Source organism: Schistocerca americana, chromosome 3, assembly GCF_021461395.2.
Source record: "Schistocerca americana isolate TAMUIC-IGC-003095 chromosome 3, iqSchAmer2.1, whole genome shotgun sequence".
Classification (NCBI taxonomy): Eukaryota; Metazoa; Arthropoda; class Insecta; order Orthoptera; family Acrididae; genus Schistocerca; species Schistocerca americana.
In genome coordinates, this window is record NC_060121.1 from 55,716,397 (window position 1) to 55,738,400 (window position 22,004).

Below are 22,004 nucleotides of genomic sequence, written 5' to 3' on the forward strand. Positions count from 1 at the left end.
CTGTAAAATTCTGGGAGTATGCGCATGGAACGATTTGAAGTGGAATGATCATATAAAATTAATTGTTGGTAAGGTGGGTGCCAGGTTGAGATTCATTGGGAGAGTCCTTAGAAAATGTAGTCCATCAACAAAGGAGGTAGCTTACAAAACACTCGTTTGACCTACACTTGATTATTGCTCATCAGTGTGGATCCGTACCAGGGCGGGTTGACAGAGGAGATAGAGAAGATCCAACAAAGACCGGCGCGTTTTGTCACAGGGTTTTTTGGTAAGCGTGATAGCATTATGGAAATCTTTAACAAACTCAAGTGGCAGACTCTACAAGAAAGGCGCTGTGCATCGTGGTGTAGCTTGCTGTCCAGGTTTCGTGAGGGTGCATTTCTGGATGAGGTATCGAATATATTGCTTCCCCCTACTAATACATCCTGAGAAGATCACAAATGTAAAATCAGAGAGATTCGAGTGCACATGGAGGCTTTCTGGCAGTCATTCTTCTCACGAACCATACATGACTGGATCAGGAAAGGGAGGTAATGACAGTGGCACATAAAGCGCCCTCCACCACACACCGTTGGGTGGCTTGCAGAGTATAAATGTAGATGTAGATGTAGGTCATGGTAAGTTACCTGAGCTGGTTGGTTAAATACACAAATCAGGATGCTTTGCCATCACATTTTGATTTTACGAGTTGACTGACTCACCTCCATTCTGATGTTGGGATTAGATTAGACAACAACCTCACTTCAGCAGAATTCCATGCACACTATGTCTGAATATCACATTGGCCCCAGTAGCAGAGAGGAGGTGATACACTTTACAATACAAAGAAAGGGAATCTGGCTATCTCTCACTACTCCTGTGGAGACACCATCAATACTAACATTGTTCAGGATGCATACTCTTGCTGTACAAGTTCGTGAATCATCTCAATTATGAACCGCAAATCAATGCCAGGATTAACTCCTGTCTCAAATACTGATTTTGTATGTTCAAAATCTGGCACAAGGGGAGTGTGGCAGAAGCCAGACATTTTCTGCATGTGAGATAAACACCCATTGTAAAATTTGAAGAGCTTTACTGTTGGTGTTTAATGAGTTAAATCTGATACAAAATTCGTTTACATTTGAAAAATATTGAACACTGAAATGATATTGACCAATGGATAGCCATCTGATACATGTAAATCTTCTACTACAATACTGACAACACTCTGCTATGAAGTGCTGTGCCGAGAATGAATATAATGGCACAGTCCAGTAAAAATTCAGACATCTTACCTGGCAACTTAGGAAGCAGAGGAAAGCAGGCCAAGCTGCAGTAATAGAGTGACATTTCGTTTTGGGGAGACGGTTGATATTGTAATTATGTCCAGATTATGGAACAGATTGCTGCATACCATATGAGCTGGGCTGTCTGAGAAGCCTATGGAGCAAAATATCTTAGGAGGGAGGTGCTGTCATTCTGTTTACCATAAACAATTAAGCAAGAAAGTGTAACTCAGATGAAATAGCAGTATGCTGATGCTACGAAATACAGCAGCGAGAGTGACTGGAAAGTAAAGTTGGGTCATCATGGAGCGTTCAGGAAAGCTGAGCAGACGGACAAAGCAGATCAGATGCATGACGAACACATAGCAGCCTCCCACAAGAACTACTCATTTCCAGTACAGTTATTCATTCTGCAGCAGAGCAGGCTGGAGGAGCAACCTATGTCAGTATGCTGTCTACTTGTCAAGCTGTCTATGTGATTCTGTGGAACAGCAGGACCCATTGTGGAGACTGATGTCGTTTAGTGCAAGTTGCATAGAAGTACTGTAGATGTAGATTGATGACATGCTCCAGTAAGTGCATGTCAGAGGGTTCTTTGAACCATGTTCACATTTTTTCTCTACCGTTCCACTCTCCAGCTGCATGTAGGAAAGACAAACACTTAAGAGAGTTCAGTTTCCACATGGATACATTTAAGTTGTTAGAATTGTTGAATTGAAATTTCTCCGTACTTACATAGGTGTCAACCAAATATTTCCACATTTCTACGTAAATCTAGCTTCAATGAAAAAAGTGTTTGTTTAAATGGTTGCCATGACAATTATCATATCAGTGATTTTCTCTCCGCTTCACCTCCCCCCTCCACCCATTTCACGATATTACAAAATGAAGTGTCCTTCTTTAAACTTTTTCAGTGTACTCAATTAGTCTTATCTGATAAGGATCCCATAAACCACAAGAATACGTTGGTGTCTACTAAATGTTCTAGCAATAAAATGCAGTCTTTGGCTTGGCTTCTAAACAACATTATCATTTCAATTTAAGTTGTTTGTAACTCAAAAGCCTACATATCTAGTAGAACAGACTACCTTTTATATTTATGTGGTTTCCTGTGTAGTTGAAATTTAACAGATTTATTTTGGTACTTATGTGAATGACCTCACACTTTTTATTTATTTATCTTTTTTTTTGGGGGGGGGGGGGGGGGTGTGGTATCACATTTCCATTCTTCACACCATACAGATATTAAGATTAAATAATTTTGCAATTGATTTTAATACTGTGATGTCTTCCTTGGATGGCAAATGTCAGTATCAGCTGCAAACAATTTCAAAAGGAGTCCTCCTAAGCCATTTATATAGCTTGCCTCGAGTGAGAGAATGGCCCATTATCCATGGGATATGTGCAGCTGGTGGCAATGCTCTTCCTTCCCATTGCCCCATAAAGTCTTAGGCAGGCTGATGGGCAAAGCTGGTTGGGACCAGTGAGTGTCTACTGCATTTTTCAGAGCTCTGCAGTCTTCTAAGAACCAAGCTTCAATAATGCAGAATAAGTTTTAATTTCTTCCTGTTACTAGATAGAATTGATCAGACTAGGAGATGCATGTATTTAATTCAGATGTTTGCCACATTTCTTTATATGAGCTATGACCGTCGAGTCCAAACACTACATTGGTTGTTTAATTCAATACGTACCTGAGCCAAAATGATCTAACAGTGTTTCCATGTTCACTAACCTCACTGATACATGGAATATAAGTGACCAGTCAATTTTCTAAGAAATCATCGCTCATATGAAACATGTCCAGTGAGAATCATCTTACTGCCTCATTTGTGAATTTTATGTAGATTCATTTTAAGCAAGGAAAGTATGCAGATATTTTCGCAAAGGTTCCAATGATACCATTCAGGAGTATGTAGGTCTAATATTTTAGATTTTATCATGTGTTGAGTGATAATGGCCAAAAACAGAACAAATTTCTTTGTGTCCATACATCAGCACCAGCAGCTTGACCAGTGTACATTTTGAAACCTTTATATCGTGATTATGGACTGCTTTGTAGATCATCGTTCAGTTCTTTCTTGAAAGAGCAGAATGTAAAGTTAATCAGAGCTCAATCAGTAAGGAATTCACTTTGTGAATAGAAAGTTTGGAAGATTCTTCAATAATTATTATAAACCAGAATATAGGTGAAAAATGTTTCAATAACTTATACTCCTGCTATTCCCAATTCTTGTCACATATATGATGTAAGAAGCTGTTGTAATCATGAAAATGGTAAGTTTGTTTTGTTATGGGAAGGTCACTTATTAAATTAGCAATTTCCCATTGATCATGACATTAACTTTGAGATCAAGTCGCATGGCATTCATGTTGGATAATGTGATACTGATGCAAGTATCTGTTGTGTGACAATAATTCATTGTCTATTAATTCTCAGAGCACGAGTGACAGAACAGCATTCGGGCATCTCAAGTGTGCACGCGACAACTGGATGTATCTTAGTGTTGCAGACTGAATGCCAAAAACACAAAAGTTAATCAAACTAGATGAAAGGTTAAAAGCCATGATCTGTCATACCAAATGGGAGGGGTAGGCACCAAAGTGTTCAAACCTGTGCAGTATAAATGAAAGATGAGACATGAAGGTAGGTAATACTTCACATACCAAGCCTGCACAGAATATACCCAGTAACTGAGGCACACTTTCAAAGTGTCGGCTGCATAGGACTGACAGGTCTGGTGCCATTACACAGCCGGAGCTGATGCTGCTGCCACTCGCCTCAGACAGCGTGTACTGGGTGGGTGCTTCTGCCACTGTGCTGGAGTGTAGAAAAGTCAATCATTGCACTTTATCAAAAATAACAGTTCTGTGTCTTGATACTGTTTCACTAATGCCCGTGGGTGTCAGATGAGAATCCACTCACCACACCTGGTGTGATGGTTGGACAGCCTCCTGAACCCAGCCAGCCCTCTGAGCCCAAGTGATCAATTTTTTTACGGTGTGAGTAGCATGGCTATATACTTCAGCAACTCTGCAATGGAGCAGTAGTATTGCATGTGCAAAGGAGCAGTAATGTAACAGGAGCCCATTAAGATTTTGTAGCCATTAAAGAGTGTTGGCAAGCTGAGCCGGTACAGGGAAAAGCCTCACTGAATATCATTAGCTGCAACAGGATTTATAGGCATGGTAATTTGGTGCCTCTTTGTTTTGGATAAATTCACTGACAGTGTATCAGTATTTATTCATGATTTGAAAGCTGCCCTTAACTAACCATATACAATCATATCTCATCAGGCCGGTTTGCAAATTTAAGGTGGAATGGTAACTCAAAGATACACATAATGTACCTTGAGAGATAGATTAAGGAACAGGCATCTGAACAGATTATTAAAAGGCTTTACCAACTGTATTGCAAACGGTTGAGTTGGACACTTTCTAGAGAACAGCTGAATGGTTTGTCACTGAAATGAAATCAATCAGTAGATGCATTTTCAGACATAATTACGAAGGTCAATACACAATCCTAAGCATTAAGGTAAAACGCCAAAACTGATAAGATTTATTCTGGTGGAGGCTAGACCCTGGATGTATTTTTTACGAGCATTTCCAGGCAATATGTTGCAACTACATGATATAGGTTGTGTGGAGTAAGAGACAATGATGTGGTGTCATTGAGATCAACATGGCTCAGTTTCATTGTTGGTGTATGAAATTTTCAGGACCAGATGTAATTACTGCCACTCATTGCTTATGGGTACTGTGTTGCCCCATATCCAGAAAATGCAGATCAAGGACAACAGTCCAGATGCAAACGACCACTGCTAGTGTGACATTGTCACAAGTTTCAAGTATAATGCAGGTGATACCAAATACACTGCAGATGTGTCCACTGAAGTTCAGTTTGCACAGTATTTTACCAACAGATACAGAATTGATAGTCTTGGTGACCTATCAAGTGAGATGATGAGTGCTGTGGAGCTGTTGGAATCCACTAAAGAGATGAATACATTGTATATTTTCTGCGTGGTAATATAGCAAGCGTAAGATAATAGGTCGAGCTTGTATAGTCGCGAGGTGTGTGGATAACTTCAGTTCAGATGAGGTCTGTCTGCCAGGGAATTAAACTTGGACATCCTGCGGGATGATGATTAGGTATGTCAAGAGGAGACAGTCCCACACAGACTGTCAATCCATCAACATCACATGAAGAGGTGATTCACTTTGTGCAGACAGACAGAACAGTGGTCAAAACTTTACTGTGATGACTTAGACCTTTTTAAATTGTGGTGGACCATTACCAGCAACAACAGCTATGCAATGTATGATACCAGTGGGTAGTGATGGACAAATTCATGGGAAACCATACAGAATCCTGAAAGATCTACAGCCAATAATGTAAGAATTGCTCGAGCAATAGGTTGCTTATGGGATTATTGAATGTAATGATAATCTGCATGGTGCATCTGTTTTAATTGTTTCCCAAAAAAGTCATCAATTGGAACAAGGAAGTATAGCTTTTGATTATACAGGAGACCCTGGCCATCATCTATGGTTTAATGTACTTAAATTGTTACTGGCATGGAAGAAATTATTAAGATGTGACAGACCATGCTGCATTGAAGTGGTTTCTAGGATTAAAACACTCTTCAATTAGATAACCACCAGTAAGCAGAAAGGCTGGAGTACTGTGAGCAATGAATAAGAGCACTACAGAGTGAAAGAAGGAACTTTTGCTAACACTGACAGCCAAATTTAGGGAGCAACCACAGTCTGTGACACACAGGGGCTTGTTGCGCAGAATGACTGTGGACCATGCGTGGTGGTACCTGCAGCTTTCTAGGAAAGCACTAATGCAAGCATATGACAATTTTTCGGTAGATCATGGAGGTTGGCCAAGGACCAGAAGCAGGAGCCGGATTTTAGAAATGGTATGATGTCCTCCTCCTTGCCGTGTCCGGCGACAGTGACTCCGTCAGTCTTCTCGGTCCTTGTTGTGGTAGGCTCGGATGTGGCTCGCGAATCCGAATTTCGCTTTGAATATCATGTTGCATGGAGCACAGTGAAGTTGACCAGCAGAGTTGTAAGTATACGTGTAGACAGGCTTGAGCTGAGATTTTCGGAGCTCTCTTTTAGCATCCAGGTCCATTACACGCTTTTGCTCGAATTGTTCGATTCTCTTATGTACAGTTGATCGCCACTCCGATCAGCGCAATGCTAGCTCCTCCCAACGGTTGCTTGGGATGCCACAGGCTGCAAGGTGGCGTTTAATGGTGTCTTTATATCGCAGGTGTTGACCACCTTTCCTCCTCTTCCCGCACGAGAGCTGCGAGTAGAACACCACTTTAGGTAGCCTACTGTCATCCATGCGTACTATGTGACCACTCCATCTCAGTTGATGTTTCATTATTAAAGCTTCAATACCAGCCAGTTTCACGCGGCGCAAAATCTCCGTGTTTGGGACACGGTCTTCCCATTTGATGCGCAGAATTGATCTCAGACATCGAAGATGAAATTTATCTAGCTTCTTAATGTCAGCTTTGTAACAGCACCAGGTTTCCGAGGCATAGAGTAAGGTGGATAATACTAATGCTTTGTAGACTGCAATTTTTGTTTGTAGTTTGAGATCATGTGATTTCCATACTCGGTCATTAAGCTTACCGAAGGCTGAGGCTGCGCTGGCTATACGCGCTGCGATTTCCAATGTCAGGCTGTTGTCACTTCTAATTTGGCTTCCCAGGTATTTGGACTTTGACACATTTTGCAAGGGTTTGTTATTTATCTCAATACTAGAGTCATCTGCATTAAGACCTCTAAGTGGTTGTTTAAGAACTTGCGTCTTAGTGATGCTAATGGCTAAGCCAAATCTTCTGCAGGAGGCATTTAGCAGGTTTATGTAAGTCTGAAGAGTTTCGCAAGAGTTAGCCATCATGCATACATCATCCGCGTAGAGAATCTCTAAGATGGATAGTTTGGTTACGCGACTTTTTGTTCTGAGGCGAGAGATGTTGAAGACACTTTTGTCTGTCCTTGTGTCGAGACTAATTTGATTACTACAGGCTTTGGTCGCGTCTCTCATAACAACTGCGAAGTAAAGTGAGAAGAGTGTGGGAGCCAGAACACAGCCTTGTTTTACACAACATGTCACGGGAAACTGTTCTGAGAGCTTGTCCTCATGGCGGATTTTTGCCATCATGTTTTCATGAAACTGCCAAATCAAACTGACAATTTTGTCAGGGCACCCAGTTTTCTTTAGTATGATCCAGAGAGCTTCCCGTGGGACACGATCAAAAGCTTTTTCCAGGTCTACAAAGCACATGAACAAAGGCCGATGTTGCTCTAAACTTTTCTCTTGCATTTGTTTGACAACAAATATGGCATCCACTGTGCCTCTGTTTGGGCGAAAGCCACACTGGGTCTCTGGTAGCAGTTTTTCTGCAAAGTGTGTTAACCAGGTGTTAACTATGTGGGCAAGGACTTTTCCCGCTGCTGACAGAAGAGAAATGCCCCTGTGGGAGCTGCAGCCTGATATGTCACCCTTGCCTTTATAGATCTTGGAAATACAAGCATCTTTCCAGTCTTGTGGAATCATTTCATACTCCCAAATCCTTAAGATCAGAGCAAACAATGGTTTCTTGATGTTTGGCCCCCCATATTTATATAGCTCTGATGGCAAGTTATCTAATCCTGCTGTTTTGTCATTTTTCAGCTTAGCCAGTGCTGAAATGAATTCATTGTAGGAAGGGGCATCCGCAAGTTGTTCCTCAACTGGCAGGTCTTCAAGTGCTTCTATGTATGGAATATCGGTTGTCTGATGGTCAGGATTAAGAACGTCATTAAAATGTTCCGCCCACCGAGACAGGATGTCACTCTGTTGCGTCAGCCGACAACTTTTATCTTTGTTATAGACTGGTGCTATCTTCCCAACTCTTGGACCAAAGATAGTTTTCAGGGACTCAAAGAATCTGCCCGTTTGGTGTGTGTCGGCATATAGCTGTATTTCATTTGCTTTATTTGCCCACCAACTGTCTTTGAGAGCACGTACCTTCACTTTCAGATTGTAATGCGCTGCTCTACACTTGTTATCATCAGGGGTGCGAAGAGAGGTTCTGAAATCATTAATTAGCTTTCTGATCTCTGGATCTGAGTCGTCAAACCAGTCCTGGTGCTTCTTCTGAGGCTTTCCCAAGACTTCTGAAGCACAGCCACGCAGTCTGCTAGCGTATGCACTCCACTGTTCATCTACAAAGGCAGATTCAGATATCAAAAGGCCATCGACACCAAATTTTTCATCCAGTTTTGCTCTCATAGTCTGATCATTGGCCAAGATTTTGCAGGACAATTTTGTTGGTATTTTGTGTGAAGCTCGGCGTGGTGCCTTCAAAGTTATCTTTAATTTGGACCTCACGAGTCGATGGTCTGTCCATCCCTGAGCGCCTCTCATTGCACGTGTGACCAGTACGTCACCAAGATCTTTTTTCCATACTATCACATAATCCAGAAGGTGCCAGTGTTTAGATCGCGGATGCATCCATATCGTTTTATATTTTTCAGGCAGACGAAAATATGTATTTGTCAGACAGAGTTCAAACTCGGCACATAGAGTTAGAAGATCCAAACCATTCGAGTTGCATTTTCCAATCCCATGGCGACCGAGGACTCCATTCCAAGCACTGAAATCATTCCCAACACGAGCATTAAAATCACCAAGTAACAGAAGTTTATCTGCAGAAGGAATATCCCTAAGGACATGTCGGAGGTCTTGGTAGAACTTGTTCTTCTCTTCATCCGGAGATGGCAATGTAGGTGCGTATACATTGATCAGGTGAAGATATTTCTTGGATGCCAGGTGAAGTCTGAGTGTTATTATTCTGTCACTGATACCTTTTGGGAGTTCTGTTAGTGAGCATGCCAATTTATCGCATATGGCAAAGCCTACCCCACTTTCCGCCCTTTCAGTGGATGATTTTCCACTCCAGTAGTAGGTATAACCTCCGAGCGGTTCACATAACTGTCCAGAGTCACTAAGATGTGTTTCACTTATGGCGGTAATGTCGATGTTATATCTAGCCAATTCCCTTGCGATAAGTCCTGTCTTTCTCTCTGGGCACTGATTATGGTCATTATCCTGTAAAGTACGGACGTTCCAGACTCCAATCATTAGATATTTAAGGTAACTGTTTATTTTATTATTCTTTTGACCGCATATGTTAGTGAACAAGTGACCGCAGTTTGCCACTTGTGCTGGGTTGAGACGGGCTATGTTTAGGCCACCTTTTCTAGGCCCCTCCCTGGATTAGGGAAAGCAGAGTGATCCTAAATAGGGCTGCTTTGTCGTCTGACGAGCTGCCGAACCAGTCCTCCCGTCTCTCACGAGTACCAGAACGACCATCACCGTCTGACCGCCTAACGTGCAGAGCACCAACTAAGGTTCAGGTACACCAAACCCTTGCCTCCAAATCAGTACTCCATCGCCGCAGGACTTTCAATGCTCATAGTCCATTGAAACTTTGCCGGAGTCATCTGCGCGTGAAGCTATTTAAAGTGGACAAGCAGTTGCTCAGATGCAGATCCACTCTCTCGTCCTCTGCCTCTGAATGGCAGTGGATCGTAGGGCCGATACAACTGGCAAGAGGCAGGGGATGCAGTGAATGGCCATATGCCACTGGAAGTATCCTGACATATGCCCTTAAGGCACATCACAGGTGCCTTGCTTCGTCAGTACAGAAGCCGTGAGTGTTTACCTATCGATATTACCCGCCTCCTACACCGATGAAGAGACTGACAGAAGGGAAGAAGGAAAGGGAAGGGACTGGAAGGGAAAGGGAGGAAAGGACGGTAGGTCGTTGTGAGGCACACTTCGTCAGGCTCCTCTGCTGAGACCTGACTGGCTAGGTTGAACCTGCCAGTAGCCATGCTACCACCGGTGTAGCTCTCGGCATCACAGGAACACGCAAACTCTCCCACCCGCACGGACAGTGCTACGATAAGGTGGTGATGGTATACTGTGTGCACAACATGCCGATTTCAACCTATTATACAGACATCAACTGCAAAGTTTGTCAGAAGCATCCAAACAATTTGAAATAGTGTGGATGGCTGTTGCCTGATAATTTATGGAATACCAGGTGCTACTGAAATTTCATGTTGCTGACAATAATAACAGATGAAGCTATCAATTTTATGTCCGATTTGATGAAAAAGTTATCAAATTTGCTGAGCATTCACAACCTTAGGACTAGACCTACCCTTCAAATGGAAGAAGGCAGCATTTTCATCTTACAATTGCCAAATTTTACATTTTTTGGTGAACACCAACCAAATGACAGAGGTGTGACTCCCATATGCTGTATCAGCTTAGAACTGTAAAAGAACACAGCAATAATGTGCTTTCACCCTGTCATATAGTGTAGTATACGGCAGGAAGATGCCTTCACCATTTGAGGTAGTAAAGCCTTTATTTGGGAGAAATGGGGACTCAGCACAATATTTTTAGAAACTTCTTCACTATCTGTAACAGAGGGTGAAGAAAAGCGATGCTCAAGCATCAGGACCACACAGGACAGTGCGTCAGCAACCTGCCTCAGTTGGACAATGGGTTCTGCAGACGATGATGGGTTATGTCATCTCTATGGATCCATTTTCTATGAAGAAATACCTCTGCTGCTATGCATTGAGTCATGTTATAGGACATTGCATATTGGCCAGCAGTATGGCTATCTTAGTAATGGATATATGCGCACTTTTGGAAAGGGGGAAAAATTGACACACATTTCTTTCTGCCAGATGGTTTGATCCACATCCTAAATACTCGGGAATATAGTTCTATTGGTTCTATCCTTCAATAAGTGAAGAGTAGTAGAATCGCTACAGTATCAGCTGCCTAAATCAGGAGTATTACTTGCCAGAAAAATGGGACACCACACTTGCTAGTAATCATTAGAAGTTGAGACTGTTGCTTCTTATATTTAAAAGAAGTCTCAGAATTATCAAACTCTTAAGTATGGGCTGTTACTGGCTCTAAAATTACATGGTAAAGAAAACAATAGATTTGATGTGTACAATATTTGCTTCCATACTTAAGGACTGTTTACAGTCTTCAGTGTCTCCCAATTCCCTCAAAGTTTGCAAAGTACTTCCAATATTTAAATTAGGAGACAGTCCTGATAATAAGACAGTCCTGATCAGAAGACAGCCCTGATCAGAAGACAGCCCTGATCAGAAGACAGCCCTGATCAGAAGACAGCCGTGATCAGAAGACAGACATGATCAGAAGACAGCCATGATGAGAAGACAGCTGTGATTAGAAACAACCCCCTGTTTTCAAGGGCATTCTTGAGAAAAAATAAAGTTTTTTCAGAGGCGGAACGAAGTTCATCGGGTATAGCAGGCCTTAAGAATAATATGTTATTTTGTTTCGCCATCTAAATTATCTCTGGTCTATAAGAATAATGCATATGTGTAACACAGTGTATACATGTAACACAATAGCCATTGTTGGTGGTAGCTCGTGACACAAACAATAATAATAACTGAAAACTGTGTAGGGAGTGAGAAAAGGCTAAGGGGGAAGGGCGTTTCTATGGTAGATCACTTGGATTTAACAATTGCAGCCAATACACAGTTCTTCCATGAGCATACAAACATAGCAGCAACTTTGTGTAGAAACGTGTTCGCCAGCATTATGAATTAGGCCAAGCCCACACACATCGATTTTTATTGTAAGTAAAAATATTGTACAGTTAAATTCTTGTAGAGGAACAAAGGAGAGCAGAGGAATTTCTTTGTCCTACTAAAAGAATTTGATTGTATGATATATTTCCATATGATAAAAATCGATGCATGTGCACTAGGCCTAAATGTCGGTTTGGCAAATGATGCGTGCTACCTAGGTGAACTTCTCAGTCTAGTTATGTTGATTTAAAGAGGGAAATTTGAGTCATGCATTTTGGTACATTTTCTTCAATTGACTATCTATTGAATATCATTGGTACACATTTGGAGAGGATAACTGATCAAGTGATAATTGATCAGTTATCGACCGGGGTTGAAATTATTTAATTACTAAAATTGCTATTAAAAATGGGGGTTGGTGATAGAGGGGTGAAAATTTAGGGTTTTGTGTATTTTGTAATGCCACACCATAAAAAAAATAAAAATAAAAAGTTCTGTCCAAAAAACAAGAAAAAATTTTTTGGGGTGGACCATTCTTATCACTTAGGGGTATGAAAAATAGATTATGAGAGATTCTCAGATGTACCAAATATACATGTAAAATTTCATTAGGATTGATCGAGTCATTTCAGAGGAGTATGGCACTGTGACACAAGACTTTTATATATAAGGAGGTGGATATTCTGACTAATCAAAATTACAAACTGTTATAGTATCTGTCTCAGAAGTTAACATAATACCTATTCTAAATGCATGCCATTTGTTCATTGTTAACAATTTGATAATGGAAGGACAAATAAAACAAACGAAGAAAAAAAGTTTTACATTAATTTTCTGATGGATTTCCTTTATACATTTTTCACATAGCAACCCTGTCATCTGGGGTACCACTAGTTTTTACTCATCATCATCATCATCATCATCACACATCTGTGAAATTTATATCATCGTGGTCACATTTGGCTGTTTCTTCCTAATATGTTGCCATTTCTGATGATGTGGTTACCTTGCGATCTCAGAATACAGCTATTTTTATGCATATACGTATAGGATTATGCTTCTATTTTGACATATGTTACAATATGTCTTGCATCCAAAGATACTGCCAATGAGAGAGTGGTGAGAAGACAATGTTAATCCAGCATCAGAGACATGGTTTCATTCCCGTCATATGTCACAGTGACTGTCGACTACATGGCATCATGAAACACTTACGTATGCCTCTGTTCCTCATCTAGACTTTCATTTTCTCCTGCAGAAATGAATACTCTTGTTGAGTTCTTGTAAAATTTTACAGTCAAAACTCAATTCCGACTACAAACTGATTCAGGCAAACTGCAATTTAAACATGTTACATGTTCCTAAAAAGCTGAAGCACGCAAGATAGATTCCAATGGTTGGCCAATAAAACAATGTAATTTGCTGGCCATGCGCTACTCCCCTGCCTGTACTAATCAAATTTTCACCTAAGCTGATATCACTGTAGAAGGATTGGAAGAGGAACAGTGTTGTGCTTGATCAACTGTTAAACACTGACTTGTGCCCCAGAAGATATTGCAATCATATGTAACAGCAGCAGCAGCAACAGCTAATACATAATTTAATATCATGATTCAGTTCAACTGTCAAACTTCCTCTCGGCTTCCATCTTCTGACATCTATTGGTACCAGCTCTACATCACGTCTTGAGACTGTAATTTATTCTTGCAAATGCATTTAATATGATCTATTTCATTTGTTCGATCATTTTTTGTCAGAATATCAGCATCATGTTCAACAGCTGATTAAAAACTGGTAACATTTTTATACAGAATTCTAATACATGAACAGCGACCGAATTTATCATTTGCAATGCACTTATCAAATCATTACAGTCTCTCAATCAAAATATTGATCCAGTTTCAGAATCCAGTAACTTTTTTGAAGGATAACATTTCTCCTTTATTTCAACATGGTATCCATACATGTACGAGAACTTCTACTCTGAACCTGATCAAATACAACAAGAGTCTGTAAATGATACAATATGGCACAGTTTCCTCCCACATTCCAGAAAATAGTCAAATTTTATGCAGAGCAACATATTTTTGTACTAGCTGTTTCATAGTTTCTCGCATATCACTTACACAAGCAATGTCTGAGTTGTCACATGACTCTTTGCATAGCGTTGATCGTTTATCAAGGCACTTCGGCATATCGTGATATCTTGAACCTGTTGGAAGTCGAGTTTTATTTGGCCACCTCTGTCCTGAATTCTTCAAAATAAATTTCTGTGTGACCTCAATAGCCAAAGCTTCATTTGTAAATGTAAGACAACCACTATATATCCTGTTAAACAATGGAAAAATGTTGACCTTAGCAGCTATAGCTTTATCAGTGAATATAAGGTGACTCTTTATTTTCCAAAACATGAAATGGGGAAAAAACCCTTGCCTTATAATTGTCTGAGATATCTCACTTACTTACATACATCCAATTACTTACCTTATATGAAATGAGCAAAGCATTTTGTAACACCACAGCTCTTATGCTGTATGGATTTATTTTTTATTTTTTTTTTTTTTTTGCTTTATTTAATGTTACATTGTTGATCTTCTGTAAATGTGATTGAATCGATAACATAAAATTGTGTACTGTTTTCTTTATATAAACTTTGATGTCATGTTTTGGTTCTATGCAAAGTAGTGTATCTGTAATTTAAAATCTTTGTCCCATTTGGAGGGAACAAAACTTACTGTATATAATTGTAATTTTGTGTGAATAATTTGTTTGTAGAAGTGTCAATATGTGAAAATGTTCTGTTTTATTTAATGTATTTGTTTGCTGTTATGTAAACTGCTGACCTTCACTTAGGTTTCTTAGTTATTCTGTATGCAAAAGGTGTAGTGGTTCCCCTCGGGAACAGAACTGTTTAGCGCGCACAAATTGTGGTTGGCCTAGGTGGAAAAGGTGGAACTGATAGTCAGTCGGAGACGAGCCAGCAGTCGGGGGACGAGCCACGAGTCGGGGACGAGCCACGAGTCGGGGACGAGCTACCGGTTAGGGACGAGCCACGAGTCGGAGATGAGCTACGAGTCCGTGCACTGCTATTATAAAGGTGCATATTGTGCTGATTCAGAGAGAGGCTTTTCCTGCTTCTTTCCAAGGCCTCGGATGGATGGATAAATAGCTGGAACTATTCTGGAATTTGTATCTGTCATCGCCGCCAAGAAATGACAGAGTCCAGCAATTCTGTCCACGACTCCACCTACCAACATGCAGTTGCCACCACGTTGCGCAATCATTGCAACGTAATACTATAATAATGTACAGTGAAGGATCAGCTTAATGGATGTGCTAATGTGCTGAAATATAAGGTAATTTGTATCTAAATTTATGTACCTACCTTGATTTTCTCCTCATCATAACACCTCTCAGGTTCCTTTCCATTTGAACTAAAGTAATTACCGAGTGTCACTACTGAAAGAACATTTATGACCAGAGTTTTGCTAATTAATGCCTCTTGAACTTAGTAAAAAGAAAGTTAAAGTTAATGTGGCAATAGAGTGAGTTAAAGTAAATATTATTTTTCAAAATAATTTTCCTATTAAAACTGCTATTTAAAGTGCTGTTGCTAACTTCAATATTAAAAGTTCTTAAGACTGAGGCTTATAAGGCAAATGATCACATTATTGTCGGTAGTAAATTCTAAAAGGTGAGTCAGTTTCTTGCAATTTGATCAGTATTGTGTTTCGCTGTGGTAAAAGTGAGAAAGCTGCAGTTGTGAAACATTAAATATTCATGTTTGCTAAGTGTTTGTGTTTCTTGTGTATTAGAAGTGCTTGTTAATAGTAATGTTATAAAGACCATTCACTTTATGTAAGCCTGAAAGTAATAGGGTGTATCGGTATCTCTTATAATTTAGCAAATAGTTTGTGCTGCTCCAGTTGTTAGCTTCAATCTTAAAACATATGTGTGTCAGAGTTCATTGCACTCGCGTGTGGCTAAGTCTAGGTTGAGTTTGTCCATTATAATTACTTATACCTACTTTTATAAACGAGAACTTTATTCTTTCTCTTGCCTAATTAGGCTGGCGACCGTTTCCCTTATTTTATAAACAGTATAGCTAGGCAAAATTTTGTTTGTTACTATACAAATATTTACGTAATTCTGACTTTCATTACCGATAAGCCACCTCCGTTAGCAACAACACGGTCAAACTCACAAAATTCCTCTCAGAGGGTAACACTGCTCTGTTGCTTTGTGCCATAGTTGCTTTTACAAAATTGTTTTATGTTACAACCTGCTTCTGGCATTGAGGTTATGGTTTAACAGTAGCAGGTAGGAGTGTTATACGTGGCGACCGTGACAGGACGTTGTTCAGTTTGCACCTACAGACGGAAAAAATTAAAAGTAGTTAGCATTTTACAATATGGCACAGTTTCCTCCCACGTTCCAGAAAATAGTCAAATTTTATGCAGAGCAACATATTTTTGTAGTAGCTGTTTCATAGTTTCTCGCATATCACTTACACAAGCAATGTCTGAGTTGTCACATGACTCTTTGCATAGCGTTGATAGTTTATCAAGGCACTTCGGCATATCGTGATATCTTGAACCTGTTGGAAGTCGAGTTTTATTTGGCCACCTCTGTCCTGAATTCTTCAAAATAAATTTCTGTGTGACCTCAATAGCCAAAGCTTCATTTGTAAATGTAAGACAACCACTATATATCCTGTTAAACAATGGAAAAATGTTGACCTTAGCAGCTATAGCTTTATCAGTGAATATAAGGTGACTCTTTATTTTCCAAAACATGAAATGGGGAAAAAACCCTTGCCTTATAATTGTCTGAGATATCTCACTTACTTACATACATCCAATTACTTACCTTATATGAAATGAGCAAAGCATTTTGTAACACCACAGCTCTTATGCTGTATGGATTTATTTTTTATTTTTTGCTTTATTAAATGTTACATTGTTGATCTTCTGTAAATGTGATTGAATCGATAACATAAAATTGTGTACTGTTTTCTTTATATAAACTTTGATGTCATGTTTTGGTTCTATGCAAAGTAGTGTATCTGTAATTTAAAATCTTTGTCCCATTTGGAGGGAACAAAACTTACTGTATATAATTGTAATTTTGTGTGAATAATTTGTTTGTAGAAGTGTCAATATGTGAAAATGTTCTGTTTTATTTAATGTATTTGTTTGCTGTTATGTAAACTGCTGACCTTCACTTAGGTTTCTTAGTCATTCTGTATGTAAAAGGTATAGTGGCTCCCCTCGGGAACAGAACTGTTTAGCGCGCACAAATTGTGGTTGGCCTAGGTGGAAAAGGTGGAACTGATAGTCAGTCAGAGACGAGCCAGCAGTCGGGGGACGAGCCACGAGTCGGGGACGAGCCACGAGTCGGGGACGAGCCACGAGTCGGGGACGAGCCACGAGTCGGAGACGAGCTACGAGTCCGTGCACTGCTATTATAAAGGTGCATATTGTGCTGATTCAGAGAGAGGCTTTTCCTGCTTCTTTCCAAGGCCTCGGATGGATGGATAAATAGCTGGAACTATTCTGGAATTTGTAGCTGTCGTCGCCGCCAAGAAATGACAGAGTCCAGCAATTCTGTCCACGAATCCACCTACCAACATGCAGTTGCCACCACGTTGCACAATCATTGCAACGTAATACTATAATAATGTACAGTGAAGGATCAGTGTAATGGATGTGCTAATGTGCTGAAATATAAGGTAATTTGTATCTGAATTTATGTACCTACCTTGATATTCTCCTCATCATAACACCTCTCAGGTTCCTTTCCGTTTGAACTAAAGTAATTACCAAGTGTCACTACTGAAAGAACATTTATGACCAGAGTTTTGCTAATTAATGCCTCTTGAACTTAGTAAAAAGAAAGTTAAAGTTAATGTGGCAATAGAGTGAGTTAAAGTAAATATTATTTTTCAAAATAATTTTCCTATTAAAACTGCTATTTAAAGTGCTGTTGCTAACTTCAATATTAAAAGTTCTTAAGACTGAGGCTTATAAGGCAAATGATCACATTATTGTCGGTAGTAAATTCTAAAAGGTGAGTCAGTTTCTTGCAATTTGATCAGTATTGTGTTTCGCTGTGGTAAAAGTGAGAAAGCTGCAGTTGTGAAACATTAAATATTCATGTTTGCTAAGTGTTTGTGTTTCTTGTGTATTAGAAGTGCTTGTTAATAGTAATGTTATAAAGACCATTCACTTTATGTAAGCCTGAAAGTAACAGGGTGTTTCGGTATCTCTTATAATTTAGCAAATAGTTTGTGCTGCTCCAGTTGTTAGCTTCAATCTTAAAACATATGTGTGTCAGAGTTCATTGCACTCGCGTGTGGCTAAGTCTAGGTTGTGTTTGTCCATTATAATTACTTATACCTACTTTTATAAACGAGAACTTTAATCTTTCTCTTGCCTAATTAGGCTGGCGACCGTTTCCCTTATTTTATAAACAGTATAGCTAGGCAAAATTTTGTTTGTTACTATACAAATATTTACGTAATTCTGACTTTCATTTCCGATGAGCCATCTCCGTTAGGAACAACACGGTCAAACTCACAAAATTGTGCCATAGTTGCTTTTACAAAATTGTTTTATGTTACAACCTGCTTCTAGCATTGAGGTTATGGTACAGTAGTAGCAGAAAATGAGTGTTATAATTTGTCTACATTCCCTTTGACATCCTAACAACAGAACTAGAATTTTATGAGGTATGTAATCCAGAATTAGCTTGTGACAGTTGAAAATAAAGATATGAAGCTATTACTGCTATTTAGTATTATAAATACACCCCTTTATGTGGTGTTCAAAAGGGCACATTACTTGGACCATTCTTCTTCATCGTCATTATCAGTGACATTCCTCTCTACATAAATCATACGCTATGTGATGACACAACACTGGTCGCCTCACTTCGGAAGATCTATGTCTTGCATAACAGTAAACAGGAAACACCCAAATCTGCCCTCCACTGGTTCTCAGCAAATAAATTACTCTGTAATCCAGAGAAAACAAAACAGCTTATTTTATGATTGCCCAAGGACATAGAAAACAGATCAGTGAAAGTGTTAGGAATGCATATTGAATCCAATGTTAACTGTGAAGAACATGTTAGTCAGGTATTAAAAATATTTCTAGGATCTCCTACTTGCTTTGGAAACTTACAGAAATGATTAGTATTGACTTCCTGAGACTAATATACTTTGGACTGTTGCCATCACATATTACTTATGGCCTCCTCGTTTGATAACACACCCTCCTACACTGCCAAAATTCTCAGAACTCAGGAAAGATTGTAATGCATAATGCGTAAAACAAGTCCCAGAGAGCACTGTCATCCTCTCTTTACCAGGCTCAGACTATTGACTGTTTTAAATGAAAATATGTACACATATATCTGTTTACTATATGTAAACATAAAATTCTGCTAGGGTAGAAATTCGTACTACAACAACAGAATGAAGGTGGATGATGACGTACCAAGATACAGATTAACACCACCGTGTCTCTAACACAAGGTGACTATTTTAAAACTCTTCAAATAATAACACAAAGTGCTTGGGGCATGCCATTACAAATTTTTAATGAAAAACTGCACAATTGGTTATTGGACAACCCATTTCTCTGTTTGCAAGATTTCATGATCTGAGTAGTGCTGAGATCAGTCTGTAAAATCGACTATATCCACTGTTTATTTTGTGAACTGATAGGCCCTCACAAACAGAATAATGTACAATGGTTATTAGCATGCAAGATAACAGCTAATTGCACTGTCAGCATACAATTAATAATTCTTTAATCACTGCATCAGTATATTTTGTATTTGTTAGCGTCGTACGTTAATTGTGCTCACCAGGTTAGTAATCGTAATGTGGAATGAACACTATGTTCACTGCCTTACCATGTAAAGTATTTACAAATTCCTTGTATGTCAACCCTTTCTATTTACTGCAAATAGCTTCAGAAAATTTTATTGTGATCTGTACAAAAACAAAGCCTAATTCTAGCTGAATGACCATTGGCGATAAACATTCTTGACAGTCAGTTACCTGATATCCCACTTTGGACACAATGACAGTTTCAGAAAATTATAGTTCAAATTGGGGATGAGTATGGCAAAAAATCAAATCACAGTGAACTCTGCTGGCATAGCTGCAGAAATGTCCTGAAAAGATTTTTTGACTAGAGAATACCAATAAATCAGTTTTTAAAGCTCAAAAGAAGGCATCACCACAAAACAGAATATTCATAGTGGGCTGCCGACCTTGGTTTGCCTTGGATATTACAGGACATTTGATTGCTTTGCACACTAGCCTGCTAGGTGAAAATCAATTAATCTATGAAATGACTGAAAAATATAAATCACTTTCATGAGAAAACTTCCAATGTGGAAAGACAGACAAAGCAGAGAAATGTGCTGCATTTTTCTGATGACAGTTATTCTCCAGGATAAGAATTACAAGGAGTACATTCTCCTAATTAGTACAATGAAGGCTGAACCTGGACGATTTAGGGATATACTAAATCCATTCCAAGCTTTCAAATTATTTTTGAGACCACTTGCTACTTCTGTAGATGACACTTCCTGCAATTTGTAAATGGAAGTAATACATGGACCTACAAAGTAATTGTCCTCTGATAGGCAACTCCTTTACAGAAAGAAGTTTAATACGATATTATCATAACTCTGCACAACAACAGCTTCCTCATCTTCATTACGAGCTTTCCAATATTGGGTTTGAGATAAGTCTGAAAAACAGATTTTCAAATATTAAGAAAATTAATGAATAACTGTTAAATGCAAACAGTTATGTAAATTTTAATCACTGAATGAAATCTAGTACAAAACTGATACTTAAAGACAAGAGCAATGTCATTGTAAATTCACCTTGTGGTACTTAAATTTGATAACGATTTTTTGCAATTATAAGTATACCGTTATTGAAGTAGAGAAGATCATGCAGGTCCATACATTTGGTGAGGTTATACATTTGAATTCCTGAAAATACTAACCACAAAGCGTACTTCAAACTGTTTTAAATGCTTGCCATCTGGAGTGGGAATGTAATACTGCTTGTGGTGTTTGTCTGACAGTGCCATGACATTTAACAGTGCCGCCACGACAGTACTCACAAACGGCGATAGAGGCGCTCCGCAACTCGGCTGAACACGGGAGCGCCACCTAGCTACGAATGGTGCCAGCTATTGTTTCTAAGTGAGAGTGTTTGAATATCCACGCAATTATTGGTGATTAAAGGCTATAACACTTTTTGGCGACAAGGTCAGATATTTTCACTGCATTGTGGATTTGTGTGTTCGTGACGGGGCAGACATGGAACAGCTTATGCAAGCGCTCATTGAACAACAAACACAGCTGACGGCTGCTATTCAGGTGTTGTCGATGTCGCTTACTCATCGTCTGTCTTCCTCTTCTCCGCCTCCATTCCCTCCTTACGACGAGGCCGCTGAAGACTGGGAGGATTATGAGAAGCGTTTGCGGCAACACTTCTTGGCTTTCGGCGTTGTCGACGCTCCTATGTGTAAGTTGTTATTTCTATCTTGGATTTCCCCACGGATCTATCAGCTGCTATCTCAGTTAGCCGCTCTGCAGGAACCTGCTTCTCTGTCCTTCCAAGAAATGTGTGACTTATTGTCTGACTATTACCGAAAAAACACTCATGTTGTTGCCGCCCGCGTGGTGTTCTGCCGGTGTCGTAAACAGCCGCATCAATCTTACTGGGCTTGGGCGGCGGAACTACATGGTCTGAGTAGGAAATGTCAGTTTGTCACGGACACTCATCATGTGTCTTATGCTGATTCAATGGTAGGGATGCTATTCTACAGCTTGCTCCTAATAAAGAAGTTCGGCAATGTGCCCTACAACTGCCAACCCCGTCGTTGGATGATGATGTTTGGTTTGTGGGGCGCTCAACTGCATGGTTATCAGCGCCCGTACAATTTCCCAACCTTTGCTCAGTCCAATTTCGCCACTGTACTGGATGATGATGAAATGATGAGGACAACACAAACACCCAGTCATCTC